General features: G+C 43.2%; 1 pseudogene across 1 annotated transcript in view; it reads right to left on the bottom strand.

Annotated features, from left to right (window-relative positions):
* Positions 1-12,392: 12,392 nt before the first annotated feature.
* Positions 12,393-22,513, bottom strand: part of LOC311148351 (small ribosomal subunit protein uS12-like) — a 43,792-nt pseudogene continuing 33,671 nt past the window's right edge. The window contains exon 4 of the transcript XR_014615624.1: positions 12,393-12,539. The product of XR_014615624.1 is annotated as a small ribosomal subunit protein uS12-like (transcript). The remainder of the gene's footprint in view (positions 12,540-22,513) is intronic.

Here is a 22,513-nt window from a genome sequence, read left to right as displayed (position 1 = left end):
CCACCACAAACCGATGCTGGCACTAAGACCACACTCAACGAGCTGTATAAGGCCATAAGCAAACAAGAAAATGCTCATCCAGAAGCGGCGCTCCTTTTGGCCGGGGACTTTAATGCAGGCAAACTTACATCTGTTTTACCTAATTTCTAACAGCATGTCACATGTGCTACCAGAGGGAAGAAAACTCTAGACCACCTTTACTCAACACTCAGAGACACATACAAAGCTCTCCCTCGCCCTCCATTTGGCAAATCTGACCATAATTATATTTCCTGATTCCTGCTTACAAGCAAAAACTAAAGCAGGAAGTACCAGTGACTCGCTCAATACAGAAGTGGTCAGATGACGCAGATGCTATGCTACAGGACTGTTTTGCTAGCACAGACTGGAATATATTCCGGCATTCATCCAATGGCATTGAGGAGTAAACCACCTCTGTCATCGGCTTCATCAATATGTGCATCAACAACATCGTCCCCACAGTGACAGTACGTACATATCCCAACCAGAAGCCATGGATTACAGGTAACATCCGCTCCGAGCTAAAGGCTAGAGCTGCTGCTTTCAAGGAGCGGGACACTAATCTGGACGCTTATAAGAAATCCTGCTACGCCCTCAGACGAACCATCAAACAGGCAAAGCGTCAATACAGGATTAAGATTGAATCCTACTACACCGGCTCTGATGCTCGTCGGATGTGGCAGGGCTTGAAAACTATTACAGACTACAAAGGGAAACCCAGCCGCGAGCTGCCCAGTGACGCGAGCCTACCAGACGAGCTAAATGCCCTTTATTCTCGTTTCGAGGCAAGCAACACTGAAGCATGCATGAGAGCACCAGCTGTTCCGGACGACTGTGTGATAACGCTCTCGGTAGCCGATGTGAGCAAGACCTTTAAAGAGGTCAACATTCACAAAGCCACGGGGCCAGATGGATTACCAGGACGTGTACTCAATGTATGCACGGATCAACTGGCAAGTGTCTTCACTGACATTTTCAACCTCTCCCTGACCGAGTCTGTAATACCTACATTTCAAGCAGACCACCATAGTCCCTGTGGCCAAGGAAGCGAAGGTAACCTGCCTAAATGTCTACCGTCCTGTAGCACTAATGTCGGTAGAAATGAAGTGCTTTGAAAGGCTGCTCATGGCTCAAATCAACAGCATCATCCCGGATACCCTAGACCCACTCCAATTCACATACCGCCCCAACAGATCCACAGTTGACGCAATCTCAATCACACTCCACACTGCCCTTTCCCACCTGGACAAAAGGAACACCTATGTTAGAATGCTCTTCATTGACTACAGCTCAGCGTTCAACACCATAGTGCCCACAAAGCTCATCACTAAGCTAAGGACCCTGGGAATAAACACCTCCCTCTGCAACTGGATCCTGGACTTACTGACGGGCCGCCCCCAGGTGGTAAGGGTAGGCAACAACACATCTGCCACGCTGATCCTCAACACTGGGGCCCCTCAAGGGTGCGTGCTTAGTCCCCTCCTGTACTCCCTGTTCACCCATGACTGCGTGGCGAAACATGACTCCAACACCATCATTATGTTTGCTGACGACACAACGGTGGTAGGCCTGATCACTGACAACGATGAGACAGCCTATAGGGAGGAAGTCAGACCTGGCAGTGTGGTGCCAGGACAACAACCTCTCCCTCAATGTGAGCAAGACAAAGGAGCTGATCGTGGACTACAGGAAAAGGCGGGCCAAACAGGCCCCCATTAACATCGACGGGGCTGTAGTGGAGCGGGTCGAGAGTTTCATGTTCCTTGGTGTCCACGCCACCAACGAACTATCATGGTCCAAACACACCAAGACAGTCGTGAAGAGGGCACGACAACACCTTTTCCCCCTCAGGAGACTGAAAAGACTTGGCATGGGTCCCCAGATCCTCAAAAAGTTATACAGCTGCACCATCGAGAGCATCCTGACCAGTTGCATCACCGTCTGGTATGGCAACTGCTCAGCATCTGACCATAAGGCGCTACAGAGGGTAGTGCGTACTGCCCAGTACATCACTGGGGCCAAGCTTCCTGCCATCCAGGACCTATATACTAGGCGGTGTCAGAGGAAAGCCCAAAAAATTGTCAAAGATTCCAGTCACCCAAGTCATAGACTGTTCTCTCTGCTACAAGCAGTACCGTAGCGCCAAGTCTAGGACCTAAAGGCTCCTTAACAGCTTCTACCCCCCAAGCCATAAGACTGCTGAACAATTAATCAAATGGCCACCCGGACTATTTACATATTTACATTATTTGGTAAATATTTTTTTTACTCTTTCTTTAACAACATTGTTGGTTAAGGGCTTGTAAATAAGCATTTCACGTTAAGGTCTACACCTGTTGTATTTGGCGCATGTGACAAATCAAGTTTGATTTGATTTGATTTGATAATAATAATACATGGGACTTATATAGCTCTTTTCAAGGACCCAAAGTGGCTTTACAATTATAGAAATGAAAAAGCAAAACAACAAAACAGGAGTCAAAACAAAACATCAGACTAAACAAAACATTAATAAAGAGAGGAGTGTGCTCAAAGAAGGGAAACAGTGTGATGTATCAGTTTTATGTGGAGGTTAGGGTTGGGATTTGGTTACGAACCCGGTTTAGGGTACGGGGCGGGATTGGGGTTAGGATACAAACCCGGTTTAGGGTAAGGGGTAGTGTAAGGGTTTAGGTCCTGCTCAGTATGGTGAATAGAGGAGTGTCTTTGGGGGTGGGGGGAGGCTTAAGGGTAGGCCTTGTCAAAGAGGTGGGGCTTTAGGAGGGACTGAAAGATAGTGATGGACTCCGAGTCACAGATGGCTGGAGGGAGGGAGTTCCAGAGCCCAGGAGCAACCCTGGAGAAGGCCCTGTCATCGAAGTTCTGGAGCTCCGACCTGGGGATGACAAGGTGGCCTGCTGTTGTGGAACGGAGTGCGCATGTGGGTTGGTGGGGAGAAGAAGGTCTGAGAGGTAAGGGGGGGCAAGGTGGTGAAGGGCTTTGTAGGTCAGAAGGAGGATCTTGTAATACATGCATTGGGAGACATGGAGCCAGTGGAGTTCACGGAGGACAGGGGTGATGTGCTGCCAGGACTTAGTGTGGGTGAGAAGTCGGGCTGCAGAGTTTTGAACCATTTGGAGCTTGAGTTGATGCCGGAGAGTAGTGAGTTGCAGTAGTCAAGACCGGAGCAGATTAATGCATGTAAGAGGTTTTCAGCGGCAGGACGGGAGAGGGAGGACCTGACTTTGGCAATGTTGCGGAGGTGGAAGAATTAGGATTTGACAGTCTGTCTTAGGTGGTAGTCAAATGAGAGGGTGGAGTCCGGGATGATGCCAAGGTTGCGTGCATGGAGGGAGGAAGAGACAAATTAATTACTTAAAAATCATACAGTGTGATTTTCTGGATTTTTGTTTTAGATTCCGTCTCTCACAGTTGAAGTGTACCTAGGATAACAATTACAGACCTCTACATGCTTTGTAAGTAGGAAAACCTGCAAAATCGACAGTGTATCAAATACTTGTCTCCCCACTGTATATACACACCTTTCATAATATTTCCCCTAATGTTATTAGCCTACCTCCTCTTTCTCTCTCTATGTTGCTTCATTTCTTCCTTGCTTTCAAAAGTTAAATGAAACAAGTTTTGTTGTCTTTATCTTCATCATTCTAATGATATCCTTGAATAATATAGGACTAGAATTAGATGCAGAAGGCTTTCACTTCTCTTCACAAAGACTGAATGGTTATGGGTCTGAATAAATAACTGCTAGGCCTATAGCCTGCCGCCATCGCGAGTACGCTCTTCTTTCAAACTACCCGTGAGTTACAGTGCATTCGGAAAGTATTCAGACCCCTTGACATTTTCCAAATGTTGTTATGTTGCAGCCCTATTCTAAAATGGATTAAATCGTTTTTTTCTCGCATCAATCTACACACAATACCACATAATGACAAAGCAAAAACAGGTTTTTAGAAACGGAAATATCACATTTACTTAAGTATTCAGACCCTTTACTCAGTACTTTGTTGAAGCACCTTTGGCAGCGATTACAGCCTCGAGTCTTCTTGGGTATGACGCTACAAGCTTGGCACACCTGTATTTGGGGAGTTTCTCCCATTCTAATCTGCAGATCGACTCAAGCTCTGTCAGGTTGGATGGGGACCGTTGCTGCACAGCTATTTTCAGGTCTCTCCAGAGATTATCCATCAGGTTCAAGTCTGGGCTCTGACTGGGCCATTCAAGGACATTCAGAGACTTGTCCCCAAGCCACTCCTGCGCTGTCTTGGCTGTGTGCTTAGGGTCGTTGTCCTGTTGGAAGGTGAACCTTCGACCCAGTCTGAGGTCCTGAGCGCTCTGGAGCAGGTTTTCATCAAGAATCTCTTTGTACTTTGCTCCGTTCATCTTTCACTCGGTCCTGACTAGTCTCCCAGTCCCCGACACTGAAAAACATACCCACAGCATGATGCTGCCACCACCATGCTTCACCGTAGGAATGGTGCCAGGTTTCCTCCAGACGTGACGTGACGCTTGGCATTCAGGCCAAAGAGTTCAATCTTGGTTTCATCAGCCCAGAGAATCTTGTTTCTCATGGTCTGAGAGTCTTTAGGTGCCTTTTGGCAAACTCCAAGCGGGATGTGCTTTTTACTGAGGAGTGACTTCCGTCTGGCCACTGTTCCATAAAGGCTTGATTGGTGGAGTGCTGCAGAGATTGTTGTCCTTCTGGAAGGTTCTCCCATCTCCACAGAGGAACTCTGGAACGCGGTCAGAGTGACCATTGGGTTCTTGGCCACCTCCCTGACCAAGGCCCTTCTCCCCCAATTGCTCAGTTTGGCCAGGTGGCCAGCTCTAGGAAGAGTCTTGGTGGTTCCAAACGTCTTCCATTTAAGAATGATGGAGGCCACTATGTTCTTGGGGACCTTCAATGCTGCAGAATTTTTTTGGTAGCCTTCCCTAGATCTGTGCCTCGACACAATCCTGTCACGGAGCTCTACAGACAATTCCTTCACCCTCATGGCTTGGTTTTTGCTCTGACATGCACTGTCAACTGTGGGACCTTATATAGACAGGTGTGTGCCTTTCCAAATCATGTCCAATCAATTGAATTTACCACAGGTGTACTCCAATCAAGTTGTAGAAACATCTCAAGGATGATCAGTTTCGAGTCTGATAGCAAACGGTCTGAATACTTATGTAAATAAGGTATTTCTGTTTTGTTTTGTAATACATTTGCAAAAATTTCTAAAAACCTGTTTTCGCTTTGTCATTATGGGGTATTGTGTGAAGACTTTCCGAATGCACTGTATTTAACATTCAGCAAACAAGAGCTTGTGTCCCTCTTCGAATAATGTATTGGTATAAGAAATACAACAACAAAAAAGAAATCCAGCATGCTATTCTAGTCTAGCTTTTCCTGCATGGGACTCCAAGAGCTAAGGAGCGTTTTTTAAGGAGAGAGGCCAGATGAGCGCAGGCGCGTTTATATTGTGCAAGAGACAGAGGCTATAAGTTAGAAGCTTGTTATGCATAACCCATTATTAATTAGCTAAATACAAGGCTAATACTGAATTGAATGTATTACCTGGTAGGCTAGGACATCTATATATATAGGGCTATATATATATATCAATCTAGAACAGGATGATCTATTTTGGATGCAATTTGAATGGAGTTGATGAGAGAAAGACTGCTCGCGCGTGCACCGATGTAAAGCAGCGATATTCGAGTGATAGGCTGTTTTAAAAATCTGCAGCTGCAATTAAAAAAATAATGATCTTTACAATTCAAAAATAAGGTGAACCCTGAAAGCCAGATGGAGATGGGTAACTTAGATGTGCATTCGGTCTTTATATTACTGTAGCATAGACTATGCTGCTCCAAATGTAGGCCTACCTGTCGCAAGATAAAAAGTTACCATGATGAGATGATACAGTAGGTCTACATGCATTGGGAACTGCACTCCATACTGAGATGGGCTGTCTGTCCCCACCCTGAGCATTGATGATTCATCATGCAGAGGCCATAGAGAAGCCAGATTTAGACATTGCATATAATTCAACAGTTCCATTTCACGCCATGCTGCTCATATTAATAATTTACCGGTTTCTCGTAGTCATTTATCCTGGGAAAAGGAAGAGGTTTTGGGCGGTAATTCCCAGTAAATCTCGGTAACAGGGTTCCCGCCATTCAACCCTACGCTACCCACAGTTCAACTGACTGACACAAACACCCACAGTGACGCAGGCAGGCAGGCCTCCCAGTGGCCATAGGCAGGTATCACATAGTAGAGCTCTGCTATGGCCATAATCGGTTGGTGTGAGTATGTATTCACACTTTCAACAAATCACACCTAAATAAAACAGCCACAAAAGTAAATTAAATCAAATTCTCTTTGATGATTAAAGTGAATAGATATCCCACCAGAGAGCTAAGTCTCGGGTGTGATGACATAAAGTGCTTGTGTGAAATAGTGTCCTCCCATCCTCTGCTCTCAGTCTCTCATGCCCAGCTGGCAGAGCATGGCCACGCCTCTCTTGATCCAGTGCTGCGGGCGCTTGTTGGTGGGCAGCATCATGGTGATGACAAAGTTGGTAGAGTGGCCCCTAGGGAACAGGCTACACTTTCTCTCGCTCGTCTTATACTGCGACACACATACAGGGTCTGTTCACAGCCCCTGTTCTCCGCTGGAGGGAGAGAGAGAATAACAGAGGGGAGTTAGAGAGAGAGAGAGGTAAAAAGAGAAGCTCAAAACTTAAACACCCAAAGAGCCATGAATGTCTTGTTATAGTGATACCGATATAGCGCTACCATTATGTTTTATTCATTTTTGGATGATTGACATACTTACTTGGTTTGATCCAGACGATGGGGACTATATCAAAGAGAACCTTGGGGTGCTATTCATCCAGGACTCTACTGTGAGGGGGAGAGATCAAACACATTCCACTCTGGTATCATTTCAAGAAAAGTCCTGTTTAAGAGTGTGTCTTCTACGTTTTCTTGTCCCAGCGAGCAACATAACAGATGGTGGATGTAGACACCGTCCTCAGGAAAAGCATCTGAGGTGTCGATGGGGAGAACCTGTCACGTATGAGAGGGAAGGAAAATACAAAACTACTATGGAAAGGGGAGACTCTATGGAAAGGGGAGATGCTCACGAACACGATGATGTTCTCAGTTTTGCTCTACGACCCCCACAAGTGTCACTGGAGTCATCTGAATGTAACCCATACAAACGAATGGAAGTGTGGAGGTAGTTTTGTTCCAACAAAATTAAGGGGTTAAATGTGTCCAAAAAAACAAAAATATTTATTCAGCGTTGTTATATCTCCTAGACACTTCAAAAACCTTATGTCTTATGCTACATTATTTTACTGTCTTTTTTTGCCATTTATGAATGTGTTATTCAATTGGTTTCTATGGAATATAGTAGAAAAGGCCAAATTCAATATTTTTTCAAATATTTTGTATATATTTTTTAATTTATTTAAAGGGGTCCTAAAATTAAAAATCAAATAAATCAAATTTTATTGGTCACATGCGCCGAATACAACAGGTGCAGACATTACAGTGAAATGCTTACTTACAGCCCTTAACCAACAGTGCATTTATTTTAAACAAAAAAGTAAAAATAAAACAACAACAACAAAAAAAGTGTTGAGAAAAAAAAGAGCAGAAGTAAAATAAAGTGACAGTAAGGAGGCTATATATACAGGGGGGTACCGTTGCAGAGTCAATGTGCGGGGGCACCGGCTAGTTGAGGTAGTTGAGGTAATATGTACATGTGGGTAGAGTTAAAGTGACTATGCATAAATACTTAACAGAGTAGCAGCAGCGTAAAAAGGATGGGGTGGGGGGGCAGTGCAAATAGTCCGGGTAGCCATGATTAGCTGTTCAGGAGTCTTATGGCTTGGGGGTAGAAGCTGTTGAGAAGTCTTTTGGACCTAGACTTGGCACTCCGGTACCGCTTGCCGTGCGGTAGCAGAGAGAACAGTCTATGACTAGGGTGGCTGGAGTCTTTGACAATTTTGAGGGCCTTCCTCTGACACCGCCTGGTATAGAGGTCCTGGATGGCAGGAAGCTTTGCCCCAGTGATGTACTGGGCCGTACGCACTACCCTCTGTAGTGCCTTGCGGTCGGAGGCCAAGCAGTTGCCATACCAGGCGGTGATGCAACCAGTCAGGATGCTCTCGATGGTGCAGCTGTATAATTTTTTGAGGATCTGAGGACCCATGCCAAATCTTTTTAGTCTCCTGAGGGGGAATAGGCTTTGTCGTGCCCTCTTCACGACTGTCTTGGTGTGTTTGGACCATGATAGTTCGTTGGTGATGTGGACACCAAGGAACTTGAAGCTCTCAACCTGTTCCACTACAGCCCCGTCGATGAGAATGGGGGCGTGCTCAGTCCTCTTTTTTTTCCTGTAGTCCACAATCATCTCCTTTGTCTTGGTCACGTTGAGGGAGAGGTTGTTGTCCTGGCACCACACGGCCAGATCTCTGACCTCCTCCCTATAGGCTGTCTCATCGTTGTCGGTGATCAGGCCTACCACTGTTGTGTCGTCGGCAAACTTAATGATGGTGTTGGAGTCGTGCCTGGCCATGCAGTCATGGGTGAACAGAGAGTACAGGAGGGGACTGAGCACGCACCCCTGAGGGGCCCCCGTGTTGAGGATCAGTGTGGCAGATGTGTTGTTACCTACCCTTACCACCTGGGGGCGGCCCGTCAGGAAGTCCAGGATCCAGTTGCAGAGGGAGGTGTTTAGTCCCAGGATCCTTAGCTTAGTGATGAGCTTAGAGGGCACTATGGTGTTGAATGCTGAGCTGTAGTCAATGAATAGCATTCTCACGTAGGTGTTCCTCTTGTCCAGGTGGGAAAGGGCAGTGTGGAGTGCAATAGAGATTGCATCATCTGTGGATCTGTTGGGGCGGTATGCAAATTGGAGTGGGTCTAGGGTTTCTGGGATAATGTTGTTGATGTGAGCCATGACCAAATAGCTAAATGATCCATGATTTGACCATCTTATAACAATTGCATGTGTTTGCCTAGTACCCCCAACTAACAACAACAGTGTAGTGACTCCACAATAATTACCTAAATATATAAAAATATACAGAATACAAATATTCCAAAACATGCATCTGTATGGAACAAGGCACTAAAGTAATACTGCTAAAAAAAATAACACACTTTTTGGCCTAAATTCTGTCGTGGTCCTCTGTAGCTCAGCTGGTAGAGCACGGCGCTTGTAACGCCAAGGTAGTGGGTTCGATCCCCGGGACCACCCATACACAAAAATGTATGCACGCACGACTGTAAGTCGCTTTGGATAAAAGTGTCTGCTAAATGGCATATTATATTATATTATATGTTTGAGGCAAATCCAACACAACACATCACTGATTAACTGCCTCCTTATTTTCAAGCATGGTGGTGGCTACATCATGGTATGGGTATCCTTGACATCGGCAAAGACTGGGGAGTTTTTCAGGATGAAAAGAAATGGGATTGAGCTAAGCACAAGCAAAATCCTAGAGGAAAACCTTTCAGCCAAATCTACACTAGAGTTGCTTACCAAGAAGACAGTGGCCAAGTCACAGTTTTGACTTAAAGGGATTCTTCAAGATTTTGGCAATGAGGCCCTTTATCTACTTCCCCAGAGTCAGATGAACTCGTGGATACAATTTTTAAGTCTCTGTGTCCAGTATTAAGGAAGTTAGAGGTAGTTTCGTGAGCCAATGCTAACTGGTGTTAGCGCAATGACGCTAACGCGAGTTAGCATTGGCTAGCACAATTACCTCTATTTTTCTTTACAGTCCATGGGGTATCCCACTGCAGCCGATTGCATAATCCCAGTACCAGTACCTGAGTACCAGTCTCTTTAGCCAACATTGCACTCCTTGTCATTGCCAAAGACTGGCCTTTCTGCCATCTTCAAATATTATATTTATTAAACATTCTATCATTAATGAGCTTGGGTCGTCACTAGTTACCACAGCCACAAAGTCATAAACCCAGCCTAGCTCAACTATTTCTCTCCTTAAAATCTGATTTTAACCATAACCACACTGCTAACATTATGCCTAATCCCAACCTTAAATTAAGACCCAAAAGCACATTTTTGTTTTTATGAATTTTTACGATATAGCCAATATTGACTTTGTGGCTGTGGTAACTAGTGGAAACCATGCGCTGGAGAACAGAGGAGTTGAACCTGATTCGATAAAGCTCACAGCCATCCTCCACAACAATTATGCAAATATTGTAACTGTCACTTTTTTCTCTCTCCATAGAACACATTGGTATCCTGTTTCCAACCAACCATTTGTTGGTCCAGAAGAAACCAGTCTGTCAAGTTTGTGGCTCATGTCTAAGTTGGGGTATGAAAAAAAAATAATGTATGCACTAACTGTAAGTCGCTCTGGATAAGAGTGTCTGCTAAATGACTAAAATGTAAATGTAAGTTCTCAAACTAAATACACTGAACATGCAACAATTTCAAAGATTTTACTGAGTTAAAGTTCATATAAGGAAATCAGTCAATTGAAATAAATTCATTAGGCCCTTATCTATGGGTTTCACATGAGTGGGAATACAGCTACGCATCTGTTGGTCACAGATAACTTTAAAGAAAAGGGCCGTGTATCAGAAAACCAGTCAGTATCTAGTGACCACCATTTGCCTCATGCAGCGCGACACATCTCCTTTGCATAGAGTTGATCAGGCTATTGATTGTGGCCTGTGGAATGTTGTCCCACTCCTCTTCAATGGCTGTGCGAAGTTGCTGGATATTGGCGGGAACTGGAACACGCTGTTGTACACGTCGATCCAGAGCATCCCAAACATGGTCAATGGGTGACATGTCTGGTGCGTACGCAGACCATGAAAGAACTGGGACACTTTCAGCTTCCAGGAATTGTGTACAGATCTTTGCGACATGGAGCCATGCATTATCATGCTGAATCATGAGGTGATGGCAGCGGATGAATGGCACGACAATGGGCATCAGGATCTCGTCACGGTATCTCTGTGCATTCAAATTGCCATCAATAAATGTAATTGTGTTTGTTGTCCGTAGTTTATGCCTGCCCATACCATAATCCCACCGCCACCATGGGGCACTCCATTCACAACGTCGACATCAGAAAACCGCTCGCCCACATGACACCATACACGCTGTCTGCCATCTGCCTGGTACAGTAGAAACCGGGATTCATCCATGAAGAGCACACTTCTCCAGCATGCCATTGGCCATCGAAGGTGAGCATTTTCCCATTGAAGTCGGTTTCGACGCCAAACTGCAGTCAGGTCAAGACCCTGGTGAGGATGACGAGCATGCAGATGAGCTTCTCTATGACAATTTCTGACAGTTCGTGCATAAATTCTTCGGTTGTTTCAACTCAGTTTTATCAGCTGCCCAGGTGGCTGGTCTTAGATGATCCTGCAGGCGAAGATCCGGATGTGGATGTCCTGTGCTGGCGTGGTTACACGTGGTCTGCGGTTGTGAGACCGGTTGGACATACTGCCAAATTCTCTAAAACTGTGGTATAGAAATTAACATTAAATTATCTGGCAACAGTTCTGGACGACATTCCTGCAGTCAACATGACAGCATGACAATTTCACGCTCCCTCAAAACTTGAGACATCTGTGGCATTGTGTTGTGTGACAAAACTGCACATTTTACACAAGGCCTTTTATTGTGCCCAGCACAAGGTGCACCTGTGTAATGATCATGCTATTTAATCAGTTTCTTGATATGCCACACCTGTCAGGTTGATGGATTATCTTGGCAAAGGAGAAATGCTCACTAACAGGGATATAAACAAATGTGTGCAGAAGATGAGACAAAAGCTTTTTATGCGTATGGAAATGTCTGTGATCTTTTATTTCAGCTCATGAAACATGGGACCAACAATACATGTTGTTTATATATTTATTTTTTTGTGTACATACTGCAATTCCAACCACAAAACCTCTTTGCTTTGATTTTAAGCCTGAAAATACAACAATTTGCCTAGCTAACTGCTAAATGTTTATTTTTGACTTTATAACACTATTTGATGCTCGACATGTCATAGAAAATAATGTTATTGCCAACAACCAATCAGCAACTCAGTCATAAATAATTTAAAGGTACATACAATTAGAATACTTTTCATTGCAACATTACAAAAAAAGACCACCATGTAAGTGAGAAATAGAGGCTATACATTTCAGCTTCCTTCATAGTTGTCTACTACATGTTTTATGCTAACTATAAACTCTATATAAATAATAAAAACATGTAAATGTCTAAGGCATTTTACACTTTTCAGAATTCATATCCTCAAAATAAACACCTAGAAATGGACAAAGTAGTAGTTTTCCACTTTTTATTGTTTGAGTGTAAACATTTTCTATGATCGAGGTCTTTCTTTCTTGCCCTTGTAAAGGGCCAGTAGTGAGACATTGGCTACTTTGACCACCTTGAAGCGGACACCAGGAATATCACCAACGGCATGTCCCTTTCGACCAAATCCTGCTACCAAGACTTCATCGTTTTCCTGTTGAGAGGAGGAAGAGGATTTTAAAACAGTGGTTATGTTTAGGTAGTCCAAAAGGAGGAAAATCCCTGATGTCAGGAAACATAGATGGCAAACTCATAAACAAAACACAAATCAATAGTATATGGATGATCTTGAGGAGGGATGGGCAATGGCCTTTTGTAGGGCCGCAGGTCAATTTCCAATAACGGGCCCCCAGTACCCCCCACCACCCCCATCCCTCCTCAAACTCAGTCGGGGTCTCAATTTACTGTTGAGAGATAAAATAGTAGAATAAACAAGGTGCAATTTCGAAATGTGGTTTTGCATCAACAGTTTCTTGTTGTGTCAGTCACTGAACCACTCAATTAGCAAAGTCAGCTAACAATTTTTGGATTGGTAAATTAATCTAGCCCAATGATGTATATAATATAAATGGATTGCTGTTGCTGTGTATTGGCCAATGAGAGGCTTTGAAGCCACCTGGTCAGCCATAATGCACTCCCCTGAAGAAGCAGTCCTCCAAAAATCATTTCTATAGCTTCCAAAATAAAACATTTTTTACAATTGTGGGGAGTCGCATTAGAGTTCAGAAATCTGCATTTTCAAAACATCACAAAATCTGTGTTTTAAAACATTTCTCCTGCGTTTTACAGTATATTGAAAGTCTCTTTTTTGCTTCAAAAGAGGGGTGTGCAACTATAGTTTTCCTTCACAGAAAATACATTAGCGCAACAAATTCGGCAGAAAATAGCTTAATTTTCCATCTGATGACAACAGTGCAACGCTATTTGGCTAGCAGCCACACAAGTAAATGAGCTAAAAGTGAAAAAGCAAGGTATTTTTGGCAAAAATGATGCATGGCCATCATATTTCTAATGTTTATCATATAAAGAATGCAGCCAGTTACATTTCCTAATGTTTTGCTTGAAGTTAATCTTGCATTTTACCGGATACACCGAGAAAAGTACCAGAGAAAAGTAGCTTCACTTCAGTCAGAGCAGTGTCTGCTGATGGATGAGAATTCATCTCTGTACCTCACACATACAATTATCTGTAAGGTCCCTCGGTCGAGCAGTGAATTTCAAAACACAGATTAAATCAGAAAGACAATGAGGTTTTCCAATGCCTCAAAGGACACCTATTGGTAGATGGGTAACAAAAAAAGCAGACATTGAATATCCCTTTGAGCATGGTGCAGTTATTAATTACACTTTGGCTCCTGTATCGGTCACTACAAAGATACAAGTGTCCTTCCTAACTTAGTTGCTGGAGAAAAAGGAAATCGCTCAGGAGGGGACTGAGAACGCACCCGTGACGGGCAACCCCCAGGTGGTAAGGGTAGGTAACAACACATCCGCCACGCTGATCCTACAGAATAACAACAACAAAAATCCAGAAAAACGCATGTCAAAAATGTTATAAATTGATTTGCATTTTAATGAGGGAAATACATATTTGATCCCTCTGCAAAACATGACGTAATACTTATTTCCCTCATTAAAATGCAAATCAATTCATAACATTTTTGACATGCGTTTTTCTGGATTTTTGTTGTTGTTATTCTGTCTCTCACTGTTCAAATAAACCTACCATTAAAATTATAGACTGATCATTTCTTTGTCAGTGGGCAAATGTACAAAATCAGCAGGGGATCAAATACTTTTTTCCCCTCACTGTATGTATTCACCCCCTTTGCTATGAAGCCCCTAAATAAGATCTGGTGCAACCAATTACCTTCAGAAGTCACATAATTCACATAATTATTTAAATAAAGTCCACCTGTGTGCAATCTAAGTGTCAAACGATCTGCCACATGAATATATATATATATATCAATATATATACACACACACACACACACTTGTTCTGAAAATCACAAGAGTCTGCAACACCACTAAGCAAGTGGCACCACCAAGCAAGTGGCACCATGAAGACCAAGGAGCTTTCCAAACAGGTCAAGGACAAAGTTGTGGAGAAGTACAGATCAGGGTTGGGTTATAAAAAAATATCTGAAACTTTGAACATCCCACAGAGCACCATCAAATCCATTATTAAAAAATTGAAAGAATTTGGCACCACAACAAACCTGCCAAGAGAGGGCCACCCACCAAAACTCACGGACCGGTACCCCCTGTATATAGCCTCGCTATTGTTATTTTTTACTGCTGCTCTTTAATTAATTATTTGTTACTTTTATTTCGTATTATTTTATATTGTATTTTCTAGTGATTTTTTTTGGTATTCTTTCTTAAAACTGCATTGTTGGTTAAGGGCTTGTAAGTAAGCATTTCACTGTAAGGTCTACACCTGTTGTATTCGGCGCATGTGACAAATACAATTTGATTTGATTTGATTTCACCATGAGGCCAATGGTGACTTTAAAACAGAGTTTAATGGCTGTGATAGGAGAAAACTGAGGATGGATCAACAACATTGCAGTTACTCCACAATACTAACCTAGCTTGTACAGAATAAAAATATTTCCTGTTTGCAATAACGCACTAATTGTAAAACTGCAAAAAATATGGCAAAGAAACAAAAAGGTTTTGTCCAGAATACAAAGCGTTATGTTTGGGGCAAATCCAATGCAACACATCACTACCATAAGTAACACTCTTCATATTTTCAGGCATGGGTGGTGGCTGAATCATGTTATGGGTATGCTTGTCATCGGCAAGGAATATGCAGTTTTTTTAGGATAAAAATAAATGGAATAGAGCTAAGCAGTCAAAATCCAAGAAAACCTGGTTCAGTCGGCTTTCCAATAGACACTGAGACAAATTCACCTTTCAGCAGACCAATAGTCTAAAACACAAGGCCAAATATACACTAGAGTTGCTTACCAGGATTACATTGAATATTCCTGAGTGGCGTAGTTACCATTTTGACTTAAAATCAGGCTGAAAATCTATGGGAAGACTTGAAAATGGCTGAAAAAAAAAAAAAAAAAAAAGAACAATGTGCAAATGTTGTACAATCTAGGTATGCAAAGCTCTAAGAGACTTACCCTGAAAGACTCAAAGCTGTAATCACTGCCAAAGGTGATTCTAACATGTATTGACTCATGGGTGTTAATACTTAGGTAAATGAGATACAGAAATACTGTATTTCATTTTTCAATTCATTTGCAAAAATGTCTAAAAACAGGTTTTCACTTTGTCATTATGGGGTATTGTATATATAATAAAAATCCATTTTGAATTCAGGCAGTAACACAACTACGGCTCTCCCCGACTATAAAACAAATCTTGGTCAACCAAGAGTCATCAGTGATTGGTCTACAATTTGAAACATATATTTCTCCATATATTGACACATCCTATGTGTTTTAATCAAATCAACTATATTCACTGAGCTTGTCTGATGCTTTAAGCACACGGTTTGATTAATTAATCAAGACACACAAATGACTAGAGGGAGTCCGACCAGCAATTTATTTGATTGTGCCGGGCCGGGCTCAGACTTGCTGCGCAGTGTAAATAAATAGAAAAGACAGCGAGTGTCTGACTAGCACCCATTGTCTCTCTCTCCTCCCTGCTGCAGTGACCACCACAGAACATCAGTGTTTATTGTGCTGTCTGTGTTGCTGAAGCTGCAACATAATTACAGCCATTTGACTGAAAAGTTCTGTTACCGAAATCCCTCAGTTGTTTAGGAAAAACATTCCCTATTCCCTCAACACTTGTTCTCTTCACATGACACATGTATGTATCACATGCACGTGACCAAATACCTATTTACAGTACTTTAACATGTCTAGGTGATAGGGCCACACTGATTACTCGAGCTTGGTTCCCAAGTTTCTAAACCATACCAAACCATATTTCATATAGTGTCGCCAAATTTGAATTGAGGAAGAGTGATCATAACCATTAGGATATGCCCCCCAGCCTCCAGATATGAGCTAAACAGTGCAATTGCACTTGAGATAACCTTCTCATCCATAGCCTTAAAATGTAACTTATTATTCAATATTCAATTAATTACGCACAAAATATATAAACAAAAGCATTCACTGTGAAAGTTGATAGGCTATATGTAGGCCATTCTTATATATCTTATACACAGCACTTAGATCAATTTATCGAATCAGTTATTGCTTTTTGTTGCACAAACCGCGAGCAACCCCTGTCAATCTCCGACATTTCTCTCAAAACACAGGGATATGGAGTCGCACTGGACTAGTATTGAGAGGACATTGGAGTTCGCCAAAAAACAGTAGGTTATTCTAGCTGGAATTGTTAATCTCCTGCCATGTAAAAATTACTGACATGGTAGATTCGGACGGGACTAAAATGACAGATTTGGTGTTTTGTGCTCGTGCACATAATTACATTATCCGACCTCCTCCAGTAAAACTAATCCCATCCGAATAGGGCACAATAGGGCCTGACCTATAGCCAAGGCCGGTCTTTGCCGTTCTGCTGCCATAGGCGAGACCAAAAGATGCCACCCCAACAAAACTAGAATAGTGCCAGTAAGGAAAATGAAGTTATGTATTTTCCAGACGTTGAAGTTAGGTTCCATTTAGGTTCTGAATGAAAGATGAAAATAAGTCATTTAGTCTATGTTTGGACCAAATCAAGGCTGGTCCAGACCGGACAAAATCTGAAACAAACAAACGTCTGATTGGTTCAGATTTGGTCCGGACCTGACCAAAAACCAGTGGATGTGGAAATCAAGGCCGGTCCGGAACTGCAACAAAAAAAGACGTCCAAAAGGCTTCGGCGTCGGTCCGTGCTTACTGAGGTGTAGCTTACAGTCCCGTGTAGCTCAGTTGGTAGAGCATGGCGCTTGCAACGCCAGGGTTGTGGGTTCGATTCCCACGGGGGACCAATATGAAAATGTATGTACTCACTAACTGTAAGTCGCTCTGGATAAGAGCGTCTGCTAAATGACTAAAAAATGTGTAGCCTACAGCATTACCTGAAATTTTATTTTATGAATGCCCATCTATGTGGAAAGCCTACCGTTTGTAAAACACCAAAAAACGATGTCCAAAAGATGTCGGCTCGTGCTTACTGGGGTGTAGCCTACCATGTCCGCCCGCAATGGAATTTTATGAATGCCCATCCATGTGGTAGGCCCACCGTTTGTAAAACAGGCCATTGCATTGGCTTTATTAGTCCTGATTCCTGTGACTAATCAATTTAGCTATTTAAACTCTGAATATCAACTACCCAACTTTATCAGGAGTTATCACGAGCCTATTTGCAATGTGTTTACACAGCGGGAAATGCAGAATAATTTTCTTTCAGCTTGTCAAAGGATTTACAGATACAAACTTGAAACCACTGATCATGACAATGGGGTGAAGCTCCTAGACAACAGTTATGATTTACCATTCCATATTGTCCATTTTACTTTGACCTGCCCTGCTTTTAGGATATGTTGCTTTTTAACAGGATAGCTCATTTTTTTATTTGATTGAGCGCCATTTAGGTTAGGCTATTTGATCAGAGAAACCTGCATGATGTAAAAAGTGTCTGTCTCATTACATTGTCATACATTTTATCTCCAGCCTGTAGGCTACAGAAAAGGCCACACTATCTACCATATCCTATATCTGCTACATGATTTATGTTATATAAATGTTTTGACTGAACGTTGGTGGAGCGCTGCAGAGAAGCGTGGGAATGGACAAGCAAAATATCTTGCGCCCACTGCTTATCAAAGGGTGGCATCAGCGCTCACCTAAAAAGCCCATATGCCATTGGTTGAGAGAAATTGTCATTGTTTTTGGGCAGAATTATGTGAGGTTTTATGTGTTGTTGTTGGTGGTGAGTCTTGGTCAGTTTAGCTCAGAAAATGTCGCCCTCGCCTAATGAGCAGACAGGCCGTGCCTACAGCATATCATACTCACATCAATAAATCGGTTATAACAAACTCTGAACACTAACACATGACAGCAAAATGGATGCAGAGGACGTGTCAAATAAAGTTGAAAAGGGGGAATATTTACAGGTTGCTCAGGAGGTAAATGGGAAGTCAGATGTGTGGAATCGATGTGACTAGTTGTGGAAAATACTGGAGATCAAGAAAAATAAGGTAAGGCGCAAGCGCTGTGTGCATATTGTGTGCCAAACAGGTGCTGTATAGATTTCAATATAATTTTTCTGACCGTTTGGAACAGTGTAAACACTAAATAAATTATAAATAATACCAGAGGCTGTTCTAATGAAAAAAAAAAGTGTAAAGCCTTTATTACAGCAAAGCAAAGATTAAAAACAGCAAATTTGTGAAATAGTTTACTTGATATGTAGTTGCTTGGGGCTTGGTGCTCACGGAATCAGTAGGCTATTAAACAAACACTCAAAACAGGCAACAGAAGCAGGATCTGTCATTTTTCTGTAGATATATTGATGATTTATAAAGCCAGGCACATTTAACAGCAAGGCTATTGATTATAGACCTAATTAAGTTCAGGTTTCCTCTCTCCTCACTTTTATTAGACATCTCATTCTGCTGCTGCTTCCCAACACCAATATGCTGGTTAAATTTGCTATTATGCACATAGCAACATGGTCTAGGAATTCAACAGCACACTGATGTGTTTCAGAACCTTGGTCAGCGACCACTATCCAATGAGGGAGAAAGTGCATTTGTTATAGAATAATATTATTTTTATTAGTGTTGCAACATTGTTCTTATGTAATATAACCATATACAATTTCAGTAGCACATGTCTTAAACTGATGGACTATGCCATCCCCACGGCCTCCACAATGGATCAGTCCGCTCATTTTGAATCAGACAGGTGTCTTGTTCACCATTATATACACTGCTCAAAAAAAATTAAGGGAACACTAAAATAACACATCCTAGATCTGAATGAATGAAATAATCTTATTAAATACTTTTTTCTTTACATAGTTGAATGTGCTGACAACAAAATAACACAAAAATTATCAATGGAAATCAAATTGATCAACCCATGGAGGTCTGGATTTGGAGTCACCCTCAAAATTAAAGTGGAAAACCACACTACAGGCTGATCCAACTTTGATGTAATGTCCTTAAAACAAGTCAAAATGAGGCTCAGTAGTGTGTGTGGCCTCCACGTGCCTGTATGACCTCCCTACAACGCCTGGGCATGCTCCTGATGAGGTGGCGGATGGTCTCCTGAGGGATCTCCTCCCAGACCTGGACTAAAGCATCCGCCAACTCCTGGACAGTCTGTGGTGCAACGTGGCGTTGGTGGATGGAGCGAGACATGATGTCCCAGATGTGCTCAATTGGATTCAGGTCTGGGGAACGGGCGGGCCAGTCCATAGCATCAATGCCTTCCTCTTGCAGGAACTGCTGACACACTCCAGCCACATGAGGTCTAGCATTGTCTTGCATTAGGAGGAACCCAGGGCCAACCGCACCAGCATATGGTCTCACAAGGGGTCTGAGGATCTCATCTCGGTACATAATGGCAGTCAGGCTACCTCTGGCGAGCACATGGAGGGCTGTGCGGCCCCCCAAAGAAATGCCACCCCACACCATGACTGACCCACCGCCAAACCGGTCATGCTGGAGGATGTTGCAGGCAGCAGAACGTTCTCCACGGTGTCTCCAGACTCTGTCACGTCTGTCACATGTGCTCAGTGTGAACCTGCTTTCATCTGTGAAGGGCACAGGGCGCCAGTGGCGAATTTGACAATCTTGGTGTTCTCTGGCAAATGCCAAACGTCCTGCACGGTGTTGGGCTGTAAGCACAACCCCCACCTGTGGACGTCGGGCCCTCATACCACCCTCATGGAGTCTGTTTCTGACCGTTTGAGCAGACACATGCACATTTGTGGCCTGCTGGCGGTCATTTTGCAGGGCTCTGGCAGTGCTCCTCCTGCTCCTCCTTGCACAAAGGCGGAGGTAGCAGTCCTGCTGCTGGGTTGTTGCCCTCCTACGGTCTCCTCCACGTCTCCTGATGTACTGGCCTGTCTCCTGGTAGCGCCTCCATGCTCTGGACACTACGCTGACAGACACAGCAAACCTTCTTGCCACAGCTCGCATTGATGTGCCATCCTGGATGAGCTGCACTACCTGAGCCACTTGTGTGGGTTGTAGACTCCGTCTCATGCTACCACTAGAGTGAAAGCACCGCCAGCATTCAAAAGTGACCAAAACATCAGCCAGGAAGCATAGGAACTGAGAAGTGGTCTGTGGTCACCACCTGCAGAACCACTTCTTTATTGGGGGTGTCTTGCTAATTGCCTATAATTTCCACCTGTTGTCTATTCCATTTGCACAACAGCATGTGACATTTATTGTCAATCACTGTTGCTTCCTAAGTGGACAGTTTGATTTCACAGAAGTGTGATTGACTTGGAGTTACATTGTGTTGTTTAAGTGATCCCTTAATTTTTTTGAGCAGTTGTATATATATATATTTTGATACTGCTCGACTAAAGAAATCTCGGTCAACCAACAGCCTATCGACCAAACAATCGACCAGTCGACTACATTGGGTCAGCCCTAAACACAACAAATTTTGAATAAGTTAAGGGGTATGAATGCACTGTATATAACTCATTGGTCTAGCCAGCTACCTAAACGTGTAGTAGTCATGGCAGTATTCAGACCGGGCACGCAGGGCACGTGCCCAGGATCCATGACCTCCAGAAGTCCCCCCATTGATTATGTTAGTCACCCTCACTCAGATATCATTAACATGGCATAAGTCAAGGCAAAATATGTAGAATTGCAGGACATTAAGTTGTAAAAATGCACACAAAAAAAGCTGTCTGCCCCATGGCAAAATGAGTAGAATTACATGAAATATGTTATACAATTGCAATATTCGATCTCCGCCCCTTGGAAAAATACAGTGGGGAGAACAAGTATTTGATACACTGCCAATTTTGCAGGTTTTCCCACTTACAAAGCATGTAGAGGTCTGTAATTTTTATCATAGGTACACTTCAACTGTGAGAGACGGAATCTAAAACAAAAATCCAGAAAATCACATTGTATGATTTTTAAGTAATTAATTTGCATTTTATTGCATGGCATAAGTATTTGATCACCTACCAACCAGTAAGAATTCCGGCTCTCACAGACCTGTTAGTTTTTCTTTAAGAAGCCCTCCTGTTCTCCACTCATTACCTGTATTAACTGCACCTGTTTGAACTCGTTACCTGTATTAAAGACACCTGTCCACACACTCAATCAAACAGACTCCAACCTCTACACAATGGCCAAGACCAGAGAGCTGTGTAGGGACATCAGGGATAAAATTGTAGACCTGCACAAGGCTGGGATGGGCTACAGGACAATAGGCAAGCAGCTTGGTGATAAGGCAACAACTGTTGGCGCAATTATTAGAAAATGGAAGAAGTTCAAGAAGTTCAAGGTCAATCACCCTCGGTCTGGGGCTCCATGCAAGATCTCACCTCGTGGGGCATCAATGATCATGAGGAAGGTGAGGGATCAGCCCAGAACTACACGGCAGGACCTGGTCAATGACCTGAAGAGAGCTGGGACCACAGTCTCAAAGAAAACCATTAGTAACACACTACGCCGTCATGGATTAAAATCCTGCAGCGCACGCAAGGTCCCCCTGCTCAAGCCAGCGCATGTCCAGGCCCGTCTGAAGTTTGCCAATGACCATCTGGATGATCCAGAGGAGGAATGGGAGAAGGTCATGTGGTCTGATGAGACAAAAACATAGCTTTTTGGTCTAAACTTTTTGGTCTAAACACCATCCCAACCGTGAAGCATGGAGGTGGAAACATCATTCTTTGGGGATGCTTTTCTGCAAAGGGGACAGGACGACTGCACCGTATTGAGGGGAGGATGGATGGGGCCATGTATCGCGAGATCTTGGCCAACAACCTCCTTCCCTCAGTAAGAGCATTGAAGATGGGTCGTGGCTGGGTCTTCCAGCATGACAACGACCCGAAACACACAGCCAGGGCAACTAAGGAGTGGCTCCGTAAAAAGCATCTCAAGGTCCTGGAGTGGCCTAGCCAGTCTCCAGACCTGAACCCAATAGAACATCTTTGGAG

Source organism: Coregonus lavaretus, assembly GCF_964263955.1.
Source record: "Coregonus lavaretus genome assembly, chromosome: 20".
NCBI classification, from domain to species: domain Eukaryota; kingdom Metazoa; phylum Chordata; class Actinopteri; order Salmoniformes; family Salmonidae; genus Coregonus; species Coregonus lavaretus.
This window is presented reverse-complemented; position numbering and strand designations above follow the sequence as displayed.